General features: G+C 37.2%; 1 non-coding gene across 1 annotated transcript; it reads left to right on the top strand.

Moving 5' to 3' along the window:
* The first annotated feature begins 1,843 nt into the window (after positions 1-1,843).
* Positions 1,844-1,951, top strand: LOC148548612 (small nucleolar RNA R71). The gene has a single exon (XR_015897211.1). It is a non-coding gene; the product is annotated as a small nucleolar RNA R71 (small nucleolar RNA).
* Positions 1,952-7,921: the final 5,970 nt, after the last annotated feature.

Below are 7,921 nucleotides of genomic sequence, written 5' to 3'. Positions count from 1 at the left end.
TGTCGGATCTCCGAATACTCATTTTTCTTGAGTTTGAAAGGGACCTCGGGGATCACCTTCTTCTTGGCCACAACATCATAGAAGTGGTCTTGATGGGCTTTGGAGATGAATCTTTCCATCTCCCATGACTCGGAGGTGGAAGCTTTTGTCTTCCCTTTCCCTTTTCTAGAGGATTCTCCAGTCTTAGGTGCCATCAATGGTAATGGGAAAACAAAAAGCTATGCTTTTACCACACCAAACTTAGAATATTGCTCGCCTTCGAGCAAGAAAAGAAAGAATAGATGAAGAAAAGAAATAGAGGAGAGGGAGAGAGAGATGCGTTTCGGCCAAGAAGGGGAAGAGAGGGTTGTGTTGTGTGAAATTGAAGAAGAATGGAGGGCTTTATATAGGGAAGAGAGGGGGGGTTAATGTTCGGCCATATGGGGTGGTTTTGGGTGGGAAATTGATTTTGAATTTTGAAGGTATGTAGGGTTTATGAGGTAGGTTTATGGGAAAGAGTGGATGGATGTGAGTGGTGAAGGGGTAATAGGGAATATAGATTGAGTTGATTGGTGAAGAGTTTTGGGGAAGAGTGTTTATTGGGAAGAGAGGATGAATGAGAAGAGGGAAGAGAATGAGTGGTGGTAGGTGGGGATCCTGTGGGGTCCACAGATGCTGAGTTGATCCTGTGGGGTCCACAGATCCTGAGGTGTCAAGGATTTGCATCCCTGCTCCAATTAGGCATGTAAAATGTCTTTGCATGCAATTCTAGCGTTTAAACGCCGAATTGATGCTTGTTTTGGGGGTTCAACACCCAGATGCAGCATGTTTCTAGCGTTGAACGCCAGTTCTATGCTTGTTTCTGGCGTTCAGCGCCAGCTTTCCTCAGTGTGCATATCTGGCATCTGAACACCAGGATGCTGCTTGTTTTGGACGTTCAACGCCAGATTCATGCTCTGTTCTAGCGTTGAACACCAGCCAGATGCTCCTTACTGGCGTTTAAACGCCAGTAAGCCCTTCCTCCAGGGTGTGATTTTTTTCTGCTGTTTTTGATTCTGTTTTTGATTTTTCTATTTATTTTGTGACTCCACATGATCATGAACCTAATAAAACATGAAATAACAATAAAAATAAAATTAGATAAATAAAATTTGGGTTGCCTCCCAACAAGCGCTTCTTTAATGTCAATAGCTTGACAGTGGGCTCTCATGGAGCCTCACAGATGTTCAGAGCATTGTTGAGACTCCCCAACACCAAACTTAGAGTTTGGATATGGGAGTTCAACACCAAACTTAGAGTTTGGTTGTGGCCTCCCAACACCAAACTTAGAGTTTGACTGTGGGGGCTCTGGTTGACTCTGTTTTGAGAGAAGCTTACTGTGCCTCTTTTTCATGTTTACAGAAGGATGTCCTTGAGTTTTAGACTGAAGGGAGTCCTCATTCAATTGAAGGACTAGTTCACCTCTGTTAACATCAATCACAGCTTTTGCTGTGGCTAGGAAGGGTCTTCCAAGTATGATGGATTCATCCTCATCCTTCCTAGTATCTAGGATTATGAAATCAGCTTGTATTCTGTTCAGACTCTGAGAAATCATATTGACTTGCTGAGTCAATATTTTATTCTGAGCCAATATGGCATTCAGAGTATCAATTTCAAGAACTCCCTTCTTCTGAGGCATCCCATTACTCACAGGATTCCTCTCAGAAGTGTACATAAACTGGTTATTAGCAACCATGTCAATGAGTTCTTGAGCTTCTGCAGGCGTTTTCTTTAGGTGAATGGATCCACCTGCAGAAGTATCCAATGACATCTTAGCTAATTCAGACAGACCATCATAGAATATATCCAGGATGGTCCATTTTGAAAGCATGTCAGAAGGACACTTTTTGGTCAGTTCCTTGTATCTCTCCCAAGCTTCATAGAGGGATTTACCTTCCTTCTGTCTGAAGGTTCGGACATCCACTCTAAGCTTACTAAGCTTTTGAGGAGGAAAGAACTTGGCTAAGAAAGCCTTGACCAGCTTATCCTAAGAGTTCAGGCTATCCTTAGGTTGAGAGTCCAACCATATTCTAGCTCTGTCTCTCACAGCAAAAGGGAAAAACATGAGCCTGTAGACTTCAGGATCTACTCCATTAGTCTTAACAGTATCACAGATCTGCAAAAATTCAGTTAAGAACTAAAAAGGATCTTCAGATGGAAGTCCATTAAACTTGCAGCTTTGCTGCATCAGAGAAACTAATTGAGGTTTTAGCTCAAAATTGTTTGCTCCAATGGCAGGGATGGAGATGCTTCTTCCATGTAAATTGGAATTAGGTGCAGTAAAGTCACCGATATCCTCCTTGCATTATTATTATTTTCGGCTGCCATCTCCTCTTCCTGTTCGAAAATTCCTGTAAGGTTGTCTCTGGATTGTTGTATTTTAGCTTCTCTTAGTTTCCTTTTCAGAGTCCTTTCAGGTTCAGGCTCTGCTTCAATAAGAATGTTCTTGTCCGTGCTCCTGCTCATATGACAAAGAAGGGAATAACAAAGAAAATATGGAATCCTCTATGTCACAGTATAGAGATTCCTTTGTGTGAGTAGAAGAAGAAAAGAATGTAATGTAAAGAAAGAGAATGGAGGAAAATCCAAACACAAGGGTGAGGGGAGCAGAGATATAAGATGAGGAGAAGCGTTAGTAAGTAATAAATAAATAGAAAGAGATGGGAGAGAGGGAATTCGAAAAATAAATTTTGAAAAAGAGTTAATGATTTTCGAAAATTAAGATAAAATTAAGATTAAAATTAAAAATTGAAATAGTTAATTAATTAAAAATAATTTTTGAAAAAGAGGGAGGCATTTTCGAAAATTAGAGAGGGATAGTTAGTTAGGTAGTTTTGAAAGAGATAAGAAACAAACAAAAAGTTAATTAGTTAGTTGAAACAAATTTTGAAAATCAATTTTTTTTTTAAAAGATAAGAAGATAAGAAGTTAGAGAAAATATTTTAAAATCAAATTTTTGAAATAGATATGATTTAAAAAGATATGATTAAAATTAGTTTTGACAAAGATTTTAATTTCAAAATCAAAATTAATGACTTGACTCACAAATAATCACAAGATATGATTCTAGAACTTAAAGTTTGAATCTTTCTTAACAAGTAAGTAACACACTTGAAATTTTTGAATCAAAACATTAATTGTTGATAATATTTTCGAAAATTACAAGATAAAATTAAGAAAAGATTTTTGAAAAATATTTTTAAAATTTTCGAAAATAAATAAGAAAAATGAAAAAGATTTGATTTTTGAAAAAGATTTTGAAAAAGATAAGATTTTCAAATTGAAAATTTGATTTGACTCATAAGAAACAACTAGATTTTAAAAATTTTTTGAAAAAGTCAATCCAAATTTTCAAAATTTATGAGTGAAAAAGGAAAAGATATATTTTTTTTTTATTTTTGAATTTTTAATGATGAAAGAGAAAAACATGAAAATGATGCAGTGCATGAAAATTTTGGATCTAAACATGTGATGCATACTAGAACACTATGAATGTCAAGATGAACACCAAGAACACTTTGAAAATTATGATGAACATCAAGAACATATTTTTGAAAAATTTTCTATGCAAAGAAAACATGCAAGACACCAAACTTAGAAATCTTTAATGTTTGGACTCTAACAAACGAAAAATGCATATGAAAAACAAGAAACTTTTAAAGATCAAACAAGAAGACTTACCAAGAACAACTTGAAGATCATGAAAAACACTATGAATGAATGAATTTTTCAAAAATTTTTTTATGCAAAATTTAAAACATGCAATTGACACCAAACTTAAAATTGACTCAATACTCAAACAAGAAATATGAAATATTTTTTATTTTTATGATTTTATAAATTTTTTTGGTATTTTTCAAAAATTATTGAAAAAAAATAAGGATTTCAAAATTTTTAATATGAATTCCAGGAATCTTGTCCTCTTAGTCTAAAGCTTCAGTCCAGGAATTAGACATGGCTCACTAGCCAGCCAAGCTTTCAATGAAAGCTCCGGTCCAAAACACTAGACATGGCCAATTGCCAGCCAAGCTTTAGTATGCTATTACATGCATTGAAGTGATTAGTTGAATCCTCAGTCCAAAAGAATTTAGACATGGCTTTACAGCCAGCCAGGCTTCAACATGCTTCATGAAACTCTAGAATTCATTCTTAAAAATTCTGAAGAACATAAATAAAAATAATAATTTTTTTTGGAAATTTTTTTTGAAAATTAAAGGAATAAAAACAAAAATTTAAAATTAAAATAAAGTTACCTAATCTGAGCAACAAGATGAACCGTCAGTTGTCCAAACTCAAACAATCCCCGGCAACAGCGCCAAAAACTTGATATGCGAAATTGTTACTCAGGTTGTAAAATTTGTTGTTCGTTCTCTCCCTGGCAATGGCGCCAACAAACTGGTGCACAATACCATGGTCCAAACATAACTTCACAACTTCGCACAACTAACCAGCAAGTGCACTGGGTCGTCCAAGTAATAAAACCTTACGTGAGTAAGGGTCGATCCCACGGAGATTGTTGGTATGAAGCAAGCTATGGTCATCTTGTAAATCTCAGTTAGGCGGTTAATAATTGATTATGGAGTTTTAGAAAATAAATAATAAATAAACAGAAAATAAAGATAGAAATACTTATGTAAATCATTGGTGAGACTTTCAGATAAGCGTATAGAGATGCTTTCATTCCTCTGAACCTCTGCTTTCCGCTGTCTTCATCCAATCAGTCTTACCCCTTTCCATGGCAAGCTTTCTGTAAGGGCATCACCGTTGTCAATGGCTACATCCCATCCTCTCTGTGAAAATGGTCCAAATGCTCTGTCACGGCATGGCTAATCATCTGGAGGTTCTCGATCATGCTGTAATAGGATTCACCCTCCTTTTGCGTCTGTCACTACGCCCAGCACTCGCGAGTTTGAAGTTCGTCACAGCCATCCCTTCCCAGATCCTACTCAGAATACCACAGACAAAGTTTAGACTTTCCGGATCTCAGGAATGGCCATCCATGGGTTCTAACTTATACCACGAAGATATTAATAACTCGGACTCGGTCTCCTGTATTAGATATCTAAGAGATATTCATTCTAGCTTGTTTGCATGTAGAACGGAAGTGTTTGTCAGGCACGTGTTCATGAGTGAGAATGATGATGAGCGTCACATAATCATCACATTCATCATGTTCCTGGGAACGAATGGATATCTTAGAAGCGGAATAAGTTGAATTGAATAGAAAAACAGTAGTACTTTGCATTAAATCATGAGAAACAGCAGAGCTCCACACCTTAATCTATGGAGTGCAGAAACTCTACCGTTTGAAAATACATAAGTGATAATGGTCCAGGCATGGTTGAATGGCCAGCCCCCATGAAAGTCTAAGATCGCATAAAACTGATCAAAAGATGATCCGAAGATACAATTGTAAAAAGTCCTATTTATACTAAACTAGTTACTAGGGTTTACAGAAGTAAGTAATTGATGCATAAATCCACTTCCGGGGCCCACTTGGTGTGTTCTTGGGCTGAGCTTGAAGTTTACACGTGGAGAGGTCATTCTTGGAGTTGAATGCCAGTTTGTAACGTGTTTCTGGCATTCAACTCTGGTTTGTGACGTTTTTCTGGCGTTTAACTCCAGACTGCAGCGTAGAACTGGCGTTCAACGGCCTTTTGCGTCATCTAAACTCGACCAAAGTATAGACTATTATATATTTCTGGAAAGCCCCTGATGTCTACTTTCCAACGCAATTGGAAGCGCACCATTTTGAGTTCTGTAGCTCTAGAAAATCCACTTTGAGTGTAGGGAGGTCAGAACCCAACAGCATCAGCAATCCTTCTTCAACCTCTGAATCTGATTTTTGCTCAAGTCCCTCAATTTCAACCAGGAAATACCTGAAATCACAGAAAAACAAACAAACTCATAGTAAAGTCCAGAAATGTGAATTTAACATAAAAACTAATAAAAACATCCCTAAAAGTAACTAGATCCTACTAAAAACATACTAAAAACAATGCCAAAAAGCGTATAAATTATCCGCTCATCACAACACCAAACTTAAATGGTTGCTTGTCCCCAAGAAACTGAAAATCAAATAGGATAAAAAGAAGAGAATATACTATAAATTCCAAACTATCAATGAAACTTAGCTCCAATCAGATGAGCGGGACTTGTAGCTTTTTGCCTCTTGAATAGTTTTGGCATCTTACCTTATCCATTGAGGTTCAGAATGATTGGCATCTATAGGAACTCAGAGTTCATATAGTGTTATTGATTCTCCTAGTTCAGTACGTTGATTCTTGAACACAGCTACTTTATGAGTCTTGGCCGTGGCCCTAAGCACTTTGTTTTCCAGTATTACCACCGGATACATAAATGCCACAGACACATAACTGGGTGAACCTTTTCAGATTGTGACTCAGCTTTGCTAAAGTCCCCAATTAGAGGTGTCCAGGGTTCTTAAGCACACTCTTTTTTTGCTTTGGACCTTGACTTTAACCGCTCAGTCTCAAGTTTTCGCTTGATACCTTCACGCCACAAGCACATGGTTAGGGACAGCTTGGTTTAGCCGCTTAGGCCAGGATTTTATTCCTTTAGGCCCTCCTATCCACTGATGCTCAAAGCCTTGGGATCCTTTTTATTTACCCTTGCCTTTTGGTTTTAAGGGTTATTGGCTTTTTGCTCTTGCCTTTTGGTTTTAAGAGCTTTTGGCTTTTTCTGCTTGCTTTTTCTTTTTTTTTTTCTATTTTTTTTTCTGCAAGCTTTGTATTCACTGCTTTTTCTTGCTTCAAGAATCATTTTTATTATTTTTTCAGATTATCAAATAACATGTCTCCCTGTCATATTCTTTCAAGAGCCAACATATTTAACATTCTTAAACAACAACTTCAAAAGACATATGCACTATTCAAGCATTCATTCATAAAACAAAAAGTATTGTCACCACATCAATATAATTAAACTAAGTTTAAGGATAAATTCGAAACTTATGTACTTCTTGTTCTTTTGAATTAAAAACATTTTTTTCATTTAAGAGAGGTGATGGATTCATATTCATTACTTTAAGGCATAGACACTTAAATACTAATGATCATGTAATGAAGACACAAACATAGATAAGCACTTAACATAAGAAAACGAAAAACATAAAATTTAAGAACAAGGAATGAGTCCACCTTAGTGATGGTGGCGTTTTCTTCTTGAGGAACCAATGATGTCCTTGAGCTCTTCTATGTCTCTTCCTTGTCTTTGTTGCTCCTCCCTCATTGCTCTTTGATCTTCTCTAATTTCATGAAGGATGATGGAGTGCTCTTGATGTTCCACCCTTAATTGTCCCATGTTGGAACTTAATTCTCCTAAGGAGTTGTTGATTTGCTCCCAAAAGTTCTGTGGAGGAAAGTGCATCCCTTGAGGCATCTCAGGGATTTCTTGGTGATGAGCTTCTTCATGCGTCTCTTGATATCCATGAATAGGCTCTCTTGCTTGCTCCATCCTTTTCTTAGTGATGGGCTTTTCCTCATCAATGAGGATGTCTCCTTCTATGTCAATTCCAACCGAATTTCATAGGTGGCAAATGAGGTGAGGAAAGGCTAACCTTGCCATAGTGGAGGACTTGTCAGCCACTTTGTAGAGTTCTTGAGGTATAATCTCATGAACCTCCACCTCTTCTCCAATCATGATGCTATGGATCATGATGGCCCAGTCTATAGTAACTTCAAATCGGTTGCTAGTGGGAATGATTGAGCATTGAATGAACTCCAACCATCCTCTAGCTACAGGCTTAAGGTCTAGTCTTCTCAGTTGAACCGGTTTGCCTTTTGAGTCAATCTTCCATTGAGCTCCTTCCACACATATGTCCATGAGGACTTGGTCCAACCTTTAATCAAAGTTGACCCTCCTTGTGTAGGGGCGTGCGTTC

This window comes from Arachis ipaensis, chromosome B8 (genome assembly GCF_059453495.1).
Source record: "Arachis ipaensis isolate K30076 ecotype BB chromosome B8, ASM5945349v1, whole genome shotgun sequence".
Lineage (NCBI taxonomy): Eukaryota > Viridiplantae > Streptophyta > Magnoliopsida > Fabales > Fabaceae > Arachis > Arachis ipaensis.
This window is presented reverse-complemented; position numbering and strand designations above follow the sequence as displayed.